The sequence below is a fragment of the Centruroides vittatus genome, unplaced genomic scaffold (genome assembly GCF_030686945.1).
Source record: "Centruroides vittatus isolate TY-2023 unplaced genomic scaffold, ASM3068694v2 contig_891, whole genome shotgun sequence".
Taxonomy (NCBI): Eukaryota; Metazoa; Arthropoda; class Arachnida; order Scorpiones; family Buthidae; genus Centruroides; species Centruroides vittatus.
Window position 1 is genome coordinate 170176 of NW_027122582.1, and position 14386 is coordinate 184561.

The window sequence follows — 14386 nt, forward strand, 5'->3', positions numbered from 1 at the left end:
ATCATAAGCAAATTGTTTAAATTCGATGCTTGCTGAAGAGCTTTAACACTGTCGGATATTTAAATATCTTTGTTGCTAATCAATGTTAATGTGATGTCGCCGAACCGCGCGTGACGTCAGAATGTCCAAGTCGCTCCGAAGCGTGAGTGGGAGCGTTTTGCACAGAGACAAACTCCACAGTTACAAATAGTTACCTGGTTTATTATAACCAAAAGAATAAGCTTACAGCTACAACAGTTGACAATAGGCGTAGTCGGGTCTTTTAATTTGTTTCTTCCCTCGAAGAGGGAATCCCACTGGAACTACCCTTTCGGATCCCTTTCGGAAGATCGCAGACCTCGGGACGTTGTAAAGAGAAAGTCCGAGATGCAGAGGCGATTTTTTTTTCAGCGTATGGTGCCACACAATAGGAAGACGAGGAGAAGCTCTCCGCGTTTTTGAAAATGCCTGTTTTATAAGTTTTTTCGAATCCCAGACCGAACATTCCGATAGGTCGTTTCCGACTCACCTCCGCTTTTCAATTGGTCTTCACTTGTTACGAAATATAACAAGATCAGAACCCAGATCGCAAGACGAGTGAATACCGACTGACAATTTGACCCCTATCGAAGTTGTTCGATTTTAGGACTTACATTCATCTATTGTTTTTTAACCTGAGACTCTCTCTCTCTTTTTTAACAATTCCATCAAACATGTCCTTATATGAGCATGAAGTTTATACTCTTCTTAAATGGCTTTATAAAAACTTTTTTTTATTTTTTATTTTTAGTGTGGTTCCAGCCCACTTCTGGAGCCTTACATTAAAAGTATTTTTTTGTTAGCTCATTAAATTTTGCTTTAATGAACATATTGCAAGTAACTGGTAGTGATATTATTGTTTGAATTACATTTATTAATCGTCTAATTACAGGTATACAGTAAACTGTATTATCGTATACCTTCGAATATTCAAGAAAGTTGAAGTATGCAAGCGAAATGTAAATTAAATTTATTCATTATTCTTCAATAAAAAGTCCGTAAATGTTAGCAACATAATTTGTTTTCATTGATGGGATTCGCATATAAAACTATACATTACATTAATAAAAGTAGATATGTGTATGTTGTAAATTAAAAGCATTAAATTAAATGAAATAGGTGTTTAAGCATTGTAAATATAATATAAAACACATATACATCTATTATTTCATAAGAATAACATTTAATCTTCAAGAGAATGTAAATTTTATCCAAAATTTCATGTACAAATCTTTAATAATTTGTAATTACAGTACTGTATTAATAAATTTATATTAGTTCAAAAATCAGAGTGAATACAACAATTACATATACCTATACAATGTAATTTTGTGACCTACATATGTCTACGTATATCTATTAAATCTTTGAATCACAAGGAGAAAAAGAAATAAAATAATATGGTCAATAAGTATAACCAAAAGTATATTATTAGCTTTTTTACTTTTTGTTTCAAATGACATTGTTTTAGCATCGAATAAATATCTATGTACTCTTAATTTAAAAATATTTATAAATTATAATTCTTTCTATGAATTTATTTGATTTACTCTCTACTAATTTGTAACTTTTTAAAACTCTTTCCACCCTTTAGGCATTAAGAGGACAACTTTTTAACAAGTCCGTTATGGGTTCGGCCATGCCACCATTTCCTGGAGATTTTTCGCCTCGTTCGAATTCAATCCCGGTCACCCAGAGTAGTAGGCTGCCATCTTGACCGCTCGGCCATCCGACTTCAATCGTAACTTTTTCAAACCTTGAATACGTTAAATTCAATGCTATTTATTAAATCGCAAATCACGTGAAACCCGATATATATCCATTACATCGGCCGCCATTTTGAAATCGTTGAGAAAAAATAATTTTATTTTTCTAGAATATTTTCAAATGCCAAAAAATTAAAAAAATCATAATAACTTCTGTCATCGAAGATATTTTCACTGTATTTTAAGAGAATGATGATATGCAGTTATTTAAAAGATCATCCATAACTCAATTAATTAACCACGACTATTATTTAAATCAAGACAACATTAAAATGTAGTAACTGAAATATCGTAGCAATGTCTTAGAATGCTATGGAAGATCTGTTCTGAAACATTTAAAAGATTCCATTAGTAGAAACTATAGTAAACACTTGTAGTTTAGTTAAAGCGGCCGGATGGCCGAGCGGTCAAGGTTAGCAACCTGCCGCCCTGGGGGACCCGGGATCGTATCGGCACGGGTCGAAAAATCCCCAGGAATTTTTCGGGGGTGGTCGGTCTTCGTCCCCGTCTCTCACCACCCGGCCGCCCCATTGTGGGTCTGGCTGAACCCATAATGGTCTTGCTATAAGAGGCCTTCTTAGTGCCCACAGGCCGGAAAGAGTTATAAAAAAAAGTACTTCGGTTAACTGACTTTTGGGACACACTGCATATTGATTAATAAAGATTGTTTTAACTCAATTTTTTAATTTAATTATTCTAATATATACTTTAATAAATAAATTATAAATCTCAAGAGATATTTGTTTACAAACTATACGAATGCTAATTATTATTATTTTTTTATAATAAATTCATGTAATTCAAGCATTAAATTCTAAAACATTGTTTCGTATGTTTTTATGAATATCTTTTTATTACAAATACATAATGGATCTATTATATACACCGAACAGTACAATGTATATAAATCATAGATATCGATAAATAATCGATAGAATTTAATTTAAAAAGCATTAATTTTAATCGAACAATGCGAAATTAATTAAATTTAATGACTAAACGAAAACTACGGATAATAAACACGAGAGAAAGTTATTCTTTTTCTTATTTACTCGAAACGTTTCATGCATGAAAGAAAGACTGCACGTTACGTTCATGACCTCCTTTGTTAGGGTAGATTAGAATGTTAATTATATATACATCGGGTCATATGATTCACTTTCACATATTTTCCTCGATAGAGGACGCTTACGACGAAAAAAAAAAAGCGATGAGAAAATGAAACAAGAACTGACGACGATGACTCGTAACTAAATTCTTTTAAATTAAAAACAGATAAAAGTATTAAAACGTCACAAAAAAGTACAAAACAGAGTCAAGATTACACCAGTCGAGGGAAGAGAATCGAAAAATTGGATAAAATTTTAAGAAAAAGGTTCAAATTTTTAAAATTTTATTGTAAGGTAAGACGATTATAAGCCATTATTTATCAATAAATAAGCCTAAATTTGCTAATAAATTGAGTATTTTGACGCGTTTTATCGCCTTCAGATCAGTTATTAATTAATATTGAAGGATAGGCTTAGACATTGCTTTAACTTGATACATTTTCTGCGTATCTAATGAATTTCCTGCCATTTTGTAAACAAATCCACTCAGAAATCATCAGTTTCAACTTTTCTACACTAAAAAGCTTAATACTGTACATAAATTAATCAATTACAAATTATTTTTAAAATGATAAATGTGTACAAGAGTGAATTAATTGTGATTAAAGTATAATGATATTAATAACAGTTAAATGACAGATTATTTAATTTCGAGGCCGTCGAGATGTAGAGGTAATCTCTATGGAGGTAACCGTAGACAATATCTCTGTATAATTTAAAGTTTCATTATTCTCTTATATATAGAATCGTGTCGGTATTGATTATAAAAGGAAATATGTAATAAATATAATCTCCGTATTTCCTCTTCTTCCACCGTGAAACGTTAATGAAACTTTTGCTTATAACCGATATTGGATGATTCCACAAATGAAAGAATAACGAGGTTTTTTTTAAGTCATACAGGTTGTTGTGTTATAAGATGGTTTGTTATCGGATTGTATGATGTACCAGTTGCGTTACGCAATAGTTTATTTAAAGTTCGGCCAGTTTTGGAATCTGTAGTTTAATATTTACGTATTTGATCTGGAGATTTGGCTTTGAATCTATGGAGATGATTTAAGATTATATTTAATCTAATTTTTATATTTTCTCTTAATGTAATTAACTGTTGTTTATAATATATATATATGTATATTTCTATGATTTTATATATGCAAGAATGGTGAAGTGTTAAATTATACAAAATTATGTTATAAATATATAATTTAACACTTCATTATTTTTGTATATGGTTTGTGGAAACTTATTGAAGCTTTCTAATTTGAAAGTGTCCGTTCTTTACTAATATTTACTTAAATTACCTAAAGTTTATGATTTTGGAGTTTGCATAATGTTTAATTCCAATTTTGCAATTAAATATTAGATAAATGTTACAAAACGAATAGATAAAAGATTATCTTTCTATTATAGGCTACGTAATTAATTGATTATTTATATATGAATACGTACATGGTTACAGGGAAAATGATCTTGTTGAAAATTTAATAACTGTCAAACTACAAATTCTGAAATATATTATTTAACATAATCAATAAATCAATTTTTGAAAATAAATCAATAATGCAAGTTTTATAAAGTATGAATTCATTAAATTTATATATACTTTACATTGGTTTTTATAGAGTAGATTTGTAAAACTAAACATACAAGAGCAAGTTATAAGATTACAAAATTTTTAAGTTTTATTCTTTAATATATACATATTTAGAATTTCAGAATAACAAAACATATAATAATGTCTGACATATTGTTGATTTTATTGATAAGAATTTTCCTTGTAAATGTACAGTACACGCAATTATATCTAAAATAGAAATGTATAGATTATTTTTCTTAGTGACATGTGTGAATATTTGTAATTTAGTTACTTTATCAAAAGAAACGATCTTTAAATCATATCTAGAACAGATTGCAGAGTGATTTATATTAGCATCTATTTTCTCATGTGTTAACCATAAAAGATAATTGTTTCCTCATATAAGTGAAATCAAAAATTAGGAATATTTATTACAATGTTTGGTTCAATTAATAAAGAAAAATGTAGATTAAAGAAAGTTTATTTTATAAAATATATTATAATATGTTAGAAAAGATTTTACAAAGCACAATCGAAATTGTGGTAAAGGGGAGTAGAAAATGTGTTGTATACAGTATGACTCTATCTAAAGGCTGTGCACATGCAGCTCACATTTTAGCTTTTGTGGCTATCTGCCAAATTTTCTCTGTAAAACAAAATCATACAATGCTGTGATTCTGAAGAAGTGTCTAATATAATATTTCTGAAGGACTACAACAAGAATTTTATGATTCTAATTCATTGAAGCATATAATTGAGTTGCTTATCAACTTTCTGTGGGTTAAAATGCAGTTTTCAGACCTTTAAAAGGAGTTTTGTTGTCTTCAGACATAATCATTTCCAAGTAAAAACAGGAAAAAAGATTTAGAGAATAATTTCTAAAACTTTGAAGATTAAATATAAAACAAAAAAAAACATGATAATTCTTTTCTCATGCACATTATCAAAGTTATATATATTACATATGTATAAATATATATACATATATGCAGAAATATCTAAGCTTTTTTTTTATGACATTGATCATCAACATGTCATTTTTAGCATATTGATCATATAGAGGAAATATCAAGTATTTATTGGATATATACATGTTATAAATGGTTGTGATGATGTTGAAATATAATGAGTTTACTAATGATTCAGTTACTTCATTGGAAATGACTGAATTACAGTCAGGAACAATTGTAACATATTTTAGGATTTTTAAAATAATTCTAAAATATATCTTGATTAACTAACTTACAGACCACCCTGTGTATTATATTTTTGTGACTGAAATTAGCTTGGTTATTGTCAAAATAATATTTTGACAATGATTCTCTTTGGGACATCACAATAAACATCTAATGTATCTACTTAATATGCATTGTGATTGCTGATATTAATGGCATTGTCAAAAAAAAAGAAAGTAAAATGCATGCAATATTATATATTATTTTATCAATAAACTTATCTCAATATCTCCAAATTTAAATCTTTCCGAGTGTACAAAGTTTTGAATTAATTTTTTCTCTCATCTTCGCAATTTTCTTAATTATAATTTAAATTACACACTCAATTATATTTGAGTTTATTTCTTAAAAATCTTTCAACAAAGCAGGAATCTTCTACTTAAAAAATTTGCCAGAGAAACTGAAGAGGAATGTTATAAAAACTTTGAGGAATATTAAAATGCATTTTACTTTAACCAGATGGTTTTAACACAGATTACATGGATAATTTTAATTAAGAAAACTTGTTTGTTTTTTAAATAGAAGATTTCCACGTCATTGAAAGATATTAAGAAAAAACTCGAATATAACTAAGAATGTAATTTAAAATTTTTTTCTATTTGGAACTATGTATAAATTTGAAATATTTTCAATAAACCAATCAAAATGCTTTATTCGGGGCAAATCAAAAACAAATACAGGTTACAAAATTTACATTCCAAATAGTTTCAAGTTTGCTAAGCTGGACAGTACGAGAAAAAGAAAAATATATATCATTTAGCAGAAAATTAACTTATTCCGGAATTAAATTAAATCATGCGATAAAGTCTAATTTTAATGCCAGACGTACTTAAAGCCAGATTATTTTTGAGCTATGATTAAAAATTACTTTAATTAGTTAGAAACTAATACTGATTTTAAATACGTTTGCCTATTAAATTAAAACAGTTGAAAACATTGCTATGGGAACAGCCATAAATGTGTTTTACAGTGTAATAAAATGCATATAAAATTTTTTGTTTTCAGTTAACCTTAAAAATAAACTTAAATTCTCATTTCAATAAAATAAAAACTAAATACAGTATACTCTCAATTATCTAGCCTAATCATTGGTAATGGAGACATGGATAATATGCAAGTCTTTTTTAATGAAAGCTAATCAGTTTTTCTTTTATATTGTTTTTAATTTCATATTAAATTTGAGAATGATAATTAATTAATTAATAAGCCATAGATGTGATCAGAGTTGAATAAAACTTTTGATGTAAACAGAAAATTCAGAAAAATTTATTGAACTAGTGCCTCACATTTCATTATTAATTTCTTATATTATTAACTGAGAATGACAGGTGGTTGCCAGCTAGATATCGTCATAAAATGTCATTAATTTTGCAGTATTAATGACTTATTGATAAGGAAATGATTCAAAATATTTTCTTCAATTTTATAACTTATTTAATGGAAAAAAAAACAGTATAAATGTAATAAAACTGTATTGTTTAAGAATCAACTGTATGATGATGCAGTTATCAAGGATATAGCTTTGTTTTAGAAATACTTTATTTTTCAGTTTGTCCTGTTAAGTAATTTAAGATATTTTAATTTATACTGTGGCAGTTCATAAAAATTTATGGAAGTTAGTAAATAAGTAAATAAATTCTGCTAAATTTAGGAAGCCAACCTTTTATTAAATAAAAGAAATGTTTTCAGTCAAAATCTGACCATCCTCTGCTTAAAATCATAGTAAAAACTTGGCCAGTGGCGTAGAGAGGGGGTGCAAGGAGGTGTATCATGCACCGGGCACCACTCACAGAGGGGCGCCAATAAAGTATCGTGCACCGGGTGCCAGTTATGTTTGCTACGCCACTGAACTTGGCTTCCTGAAATTTAGAAATAAACAATTCCTGACAGTGTTCCTAGAATAAAGAAATTAGCTCCTTAATAGTTATTTAAGATAAATTGTATAGAAATGTTTAGTTTTTACCATTGTACAACTCACATTATATGGAGTGATTCAATAGTTTCTGAATTTGGATTTTAATAATTTATGATTAAAAATAGTGAGAGCATTTACATTCGAACCTTTATAAAATATATTTGAATTTTTCACCATTTTGTTGGAAAGACAAATTCACATTTTGTGGACATTGCTTTCTATATATTGGCTAGACTGTCCCTAAAGTTCTGTCAATGTTTTTCTGCAGATTCTCCAGTATTTTGGGTTGTGATACATCATTTCCTTTAGATAGATGCACAAAAAAGTTTAGAGGACTAAAGTCCAGCAATTCTTCAAGATTAAATGATCATCAAAGAAATCCAAAGCATCACTTTTGTTTCATTTAACTTATGGCATATCTTGTTGTCTTGTTGGAACCAACAATAACATTCATTATCTTCAAGCATAGCTACAAATTGATGGATGATATCTGTGTACTCAGCTGAAGTAACAGTTGTATAAAAAAAATATGGTATCCTTATCCCAATTCATTGCCTAGACATAGCATACCATACATCAACTTTCTGCAAATGAAGTGGGACCATAATGTGTGAGGGTCATCTGCAGTCCAGATCTGTTGACAAAACCATTTAAATGAAATCACGCCTCATCACTAAAGAAAGTCATGTTAAGATACTCGATTAATATTTTGGAAACTTTCGTATTTAATCCTTATAAAAAATTAAGTCACTTTATGCAGCACTTTCTTGGAACCAATGAATCACGTAATGTAAGCCATATGTAGGAATGTCCCATTACTGCCGATATCGATACTTTCTTTTGATACTGAGTGTTTTTTGAACTTGATACTTTTGGTTCAATACTGATATTGGTATCGATACTTTTCCTCGGGTATTGGATCTGGTATCGTTACATTTTTCACAGACGGGTAAGTCCTGACTGGAACCAGATTTTGCAGCTGAATCAGAAACTGAAATGGAATTTTACACCATTTTCGGTTAAGTTAAACTTATATAAAAAAATATTAATAATGACCAAAAATCAATAAATGTATTAGGTAAAATTTTATTTACAGAATCTGTATATGTTTAGAGTTCTGATTACTATTTATAAATAAGTATTTAGTTAAACTTTATGAAGTACTTTTGTTTGTTAATCAACTTGAGCTATCAGGGATGTTTAAAATGAACTAAAATTTGTATATACTTGTATATACTGACATTTGTAAAATTTGAACACAATAAAGAACTTTCAAAGCAAAGACACTGTTTTACCTCTTCTCCATGCATTTTTATCCACCCCTATCCCAGGTATAGTAGTACACACAGAGCCATTAACAGGACTGTGGATCTGAGGCTTCTTTTGTGTACATAAGACATCATATGAGTGTAAACAGAAGTACTGACTGACAACTAATTTCTGAACCAGATAACTGGGATTCAATTCCCTGGAGTAAACAACAATATTAATTGATGCTCTGGGTCCCATTCAGCCTTCATTATAATGAGTATAGTGCACCTATCCCTCTTTCTAACAGTTAATTTTATGCGATTTTGAAATAATGTGGTTGACAAAAGAAGACTAATCCTCTTTTATGTGATCAATTTTTTTACGTGGGAGAAAAATCAGTTTATTTGAAAATTTTTAAATTTAACTTTTTGTTAAAATTGTTGAGATCAATAGTTAATTTTTTTTTTTTTTTTTTTTTTTTTTTCCAGCACAGTATATAGCAGGGGTGGCCAACAAGTCGATCGCCAAGCCAATTTTGGTCGATCGCTAGCGATATCTTCACTTAATGTATTATATTTGTAACCGAATGCAACTGTATGCATGCAGTTATGACTCGACTTGTAAGCAGTGAGTGCACTTCGTACTGAAACAGTGTATAAACATAGCATGTATTTCACACTTCCCCCTCCCCACTTAGACTATGCCTATGACAACAAGTCGATCGCGACACATTTTTACGATAAAAAGTAGATCTTATGTGCACAAAAGTTGGCCACCCCTGGTATATAGTATATCAGAGAATGCTGTGTGTTGATGTTATGTTTCCTATGCTACCTTGTGTTTACTATATTTACGTACAAATCATGTTAACAATAAATGTTAGAAAAAATAAGTTTGTGTTTCTTTTGTAAATTCTTTATTTTTTCATTCCATTTTCCTATGGGTTACATGTACTGTACATTCTTGTACAATTTTTTTTTTTACATGATGTTCTTTGGAACATATCCATTGTGCAAAAAGAGGGATAAGTGTACCTTCTCAGCAGTGAAATCAAGAGGAAGGTGATGCAACAGACTGAACAGCAACAATTGGCAAAGTTTCCAGTTTCGATACCTGATGCCAATACTGTCCCGATATTGATACTTTGAGATCAATGCCAATACTGTATCGATACTTTAAAACTAATCATGATTACCAGTATTGAAACTTTTGTGGTATTGGGACATCCCTAGCTATATGTGTGTTTGTGTATATACAAATATCGCCCTCATACCCTCATTATATGTGATCTCTATGCAATTTCACCATGATACCATTTTAAAACTCAAATAGAAACAATTAAATTATTGAATGCATTTATAATTCAATACAATGCATTCCAGAAGTATTATAAATGTTCACTTTTTCTCAGCTGTGTAAACATGCCACAGTGTCTTAAAATTTTTAATCACAATAGATCATTTTATTTAGAGTTGATAGAATTGAATATCTTTAATCCAAAAACTGAAAACATTTAAAAATAAATATATTTAGAATTATTTTTTTCATTTTGGGAATGCATGTAAAGAAATTGGGTTTTTTCTTGAAAAAACTCTATTTTTATTTTATACATTTTTGTCTTGGAACCAATTAATTATGCAATGAGACAGTTACTAGTACTTGTACTGGGATTTCTTTTCTAACTGCTGTAAGTGGCCATTTTTCTTTATTTATGGATCAATGCATTTTGCATAAGTTTGTAATTTATAACAATTTTTTATAAATAATAACAACTTTGTGCTAAGTTTCAATGAACATACAACTAATTGAGAGAACAGCAAGCGATAATAGCTTTATTTATCATATAAAATTATTTAATGTACACATCAGAAAATTTTATAAAAACTGATTAATGATAAAACAAAACATAAGTTAAAATAATATTAATTTGTAAAATTGCTTAAAATGGGCCATTCAAATGACATTTTATTCTTTAAGTGTCCACCATTAAACTGTGATGCCTATAGAATATAAAATATTTGACTAGATGTTTTGGATTTTTCTGGTAATATATTGAAAGTCCTCATTCAATCGTACTGTTTACATTTTTGGTAAGATGTCTGTTTCCAGTCAGTTTTATGTGAGTGAGATCAATGTAGCTTTATGTAGGGGATAGCCCAAAAGTCATTGATAAATTTTAAAATTATATTTTTAATCTGATTTTTGAGCCACTTTTTGTACATAAAATAAACTAATACACATACAAACATGCTAATAAATTTCTTTTTTATATAGGTGAATGGATAAAAGTATTAGTTCAGTAATAGAGTGATTTTATCAAATTGTAATTAACTAAGCTTCCATAAATTATTATAGAAATCTAAATCATAAGATTTAATAGTAAAAATTACTCACAAAGTATTAAAAAGTTGTTTTATTTGGAATCAAATATGCTTAAACTTCAGCATACCCAAACATTTTATAATAATCTTAGTAAATGTGATTAAGTGCATTAATATTTGCACAATAACTTGTGCAAAAATTAAAAATTAGCAAATAAAATTCTAAGGAATACGAATGTATGAATTAAGAATTTTATTTAGTTGACAGTAAAATTTTTCTTTGATTTTATGCATTTTTGATGATGAAAATTACAATAATAATGGACATGAAGTATGTACATACTGCAAATTTATATCCAATTTAGAGTGCCTTTCTCAAAGCAAAAATTTCTTAGAAAACTAGCATTTTTTGGATTATATCCCAATTGTCAGGAACCAACAGGAGAAATAAAGATCTAGAGAAGGCATTAGATATTGTAGGTACTAATTAACAGTGCTCCACACTGGGATGAACGTGAATAAATAAAATAAGTGTGTGTCCTTGCAGGCACTTCCTTTGCAACATAAGTAGGAAGCTAAAACATACTGCAAGTATTATAATAAATGTGTTTGCACAAAATAACCACTATATTGTCAGTTTATAGTTCATCCCTTTCAGCAATTATTAATGATGCATAAATCTAATTTTTTGTATGGGCTGCTGTGTTTTAAAATTTTATTATTATTTAATAAAAGAATCTTGTCTGTGTTGATAAGGCAAAGTATTTATCAGTTGTTTTTGAAACCTGATATAATTCATCATTAACATTAATATAAAATATACTTTTACACTTTAAAAATTATATAAATATTATATTTTTGTTTAATATTGATATTATATGTATGTTATTGCTTTATTGGAAAGTGTTTCCTAATGATTAGTGAACAAACATACCATAGAGCCTGTTACCAGTGTGCGTCTTCTAATAAACAGACTGTTACGAACATTTTCGAACTCTCAGGTTCTTCTTCAGGTAACTAATAACTCCTGAACGAATGCAATTCAAATTAAATCCAATTGGAACACCAGTTAATTTGAATTGCATTTGTTCAGGAGTTATTAGTTACCCGAAGAACCTGAGAGTTCGAAAACGTTCATAATGTTCTGTTTATTAGAAGACGCACACCGGTAACAGGCTCTATGGTATGCTTGTTTACATTACTCCAGCATAGTATCAATGTTGTTTAAAAATATAAAAATAATTTCATACATTTGAGCTTGCTTATTTGTCAAATTAATCAAATTGTTCTCTCAATAAATCAAATATTTTAAACTTATATTTAACTTTTGCTGGATTGTGTTTGAGTTATAATTTGACTAATTAATGATTAAAAATTAAATTTGGCTGAAAGGTAGGCAATTAGCCCACTATCTTATAGCGTAGAAATAATAGTTATTTGCTTTGTTTAAATGCATTTATATAAATATTTCAAGATAAACTATGTAATGGATTTTAATTTACGAATCAGATTTTTCATATAAAAAGTACATCATCAAGTATATAAATTTGAATAATAATTTAAAGAACAATCAGTTCTTACTTCGGTATTTAATGTTAAATGGTAAGAATTTATTTTTATGTAAAGCATTATAGATTTTTTTATATTGAATATCAATTTAAGGCAAATTGTTGTGACAACACATATATCTAATAACTTACACTTACCCAATTTTTTGTGTGTCACATTCACTTTAAATCAATATATATATTTTTTTTTTTTAAAGTAAGTGATTTTTCTCTTCAAAATAGTTGAAGTAAATAATTTTTTTGAACATTTAAACTTTAAATTTATTTTTTTTCCAAAAGATATATTGTTTTTATCTGTAATTATTTAACAGGATTTGGAAATATTTTGTCATCAGATTGACTTCCATTTCAAAATTCAGCTTGGGAAGTGTCTAATAAAATATTAATTTATATCTTTATCGTCAATTAATACTTCTTTAAATTATTCTAAATGTGATCAAAGTTTATTTCTTCAGCATTTTCATATTTACTGTGTAATTAAATTTTTACTGTTGTTTAGTAGTGTATATTATTGTTGCAATGAATTAGTTAGCATTAATTATAATTTATTTATAAAGATTGAGTTTACATATACTATATATATCGTATTTTACGGACTATAAGATGCACCTTAATTTTTAAGCAATTTTAAAAAAAAATACCTATAAGACGCTACGGACTATAAGACGCACCTGAATTTTGGAGGCAATTTTTCAAAGAAAAAAGTGCGTCTTATAGTCCGTAAAATACGGTATATAGTAAGCTCCCATCATAAGTCAGCATAAAAAAAATAATGATAATAAAGTAATAAAATATGATTTCCAAGACCATGCATAAGTCTGTATAATACTGTTTATATAATCAGAATTATCATATTCTCATGCATGTAACCTGCAGAAAATTGCTAGATTAAAAATAAAATCTTCAACTAACTCATCCTATCATCTATGTTGTGTCGATGGGAGCAGTCATTACTCCATAGGACAAGGTATAAATCTGCCCCATCACATAAACTGCGCCTTCTTTCAAATTGTACTTTAACCACAGAACCTGCAGGTTATATGCATGAAAATACAGTAGCTTGTTTTTATGCGTGCTAGCCATATTACTTATTATCACAAAGCTGTTAAATACCACAAATGGTATATTAGTTAATTAATTATGATATTTTATTAACATACAAAGAGGCGATACTTTCATACGCATAATATTTCCTCATTATAATTTAAAAATCATACAGAGGAAGTATTTCATCTTTGTGTGAAATTAATTTTGCATAACAATCTGCTGGATTTTATCAGGCTACAGTAATACTAAATAAAATCTGACAGATGTTTGGGCAATATTAAGGTATCAAGTTATTGTAATTTATTTTATCTAATATATTATTAATTTATTTTAATTTTACAAAAGTCAAATTAGGATAATCCTGACTGAGCAGCTTGGCAGGAAGTTAGATTAATTTTCACTTTTCAGACACAATTGACTCAGACCTTTTGTAGTTAAATATGAATAAACTTATGAGTTATTGTTATTGTTAAAGTATGTTTATGACCAATTACGGTATCACATTTATATATATATATAAATTTTGGCTAATTTCTTACATTTTTTATAAATTTTAATTATGTATATGTTATAAAAAATA

General features: G+C 28.3%; 1 protein-coding gene across 1 annotated transcript in view; it reads left to right on the forward strand.

The window, feature by feature from the left end:
- Window positions 1-2965: 2965 nt before the first annotated feature.
- The window catches only part of Vps37B (vacuolar protein sorting 37B), a 34253-nt gene continuing 22832 nt past the window's right edge, over window positions 2966-14386 (forward strand). Inside the window, exon 1 of the mRNA XM_067280795.1 lies at window positions 2966-3187. The gene's annotated coding sequence lies outside the window, so the exon portion shown is untranslated. The remainder of the gene's footprint in view (window positions 3188-14386) is intronic.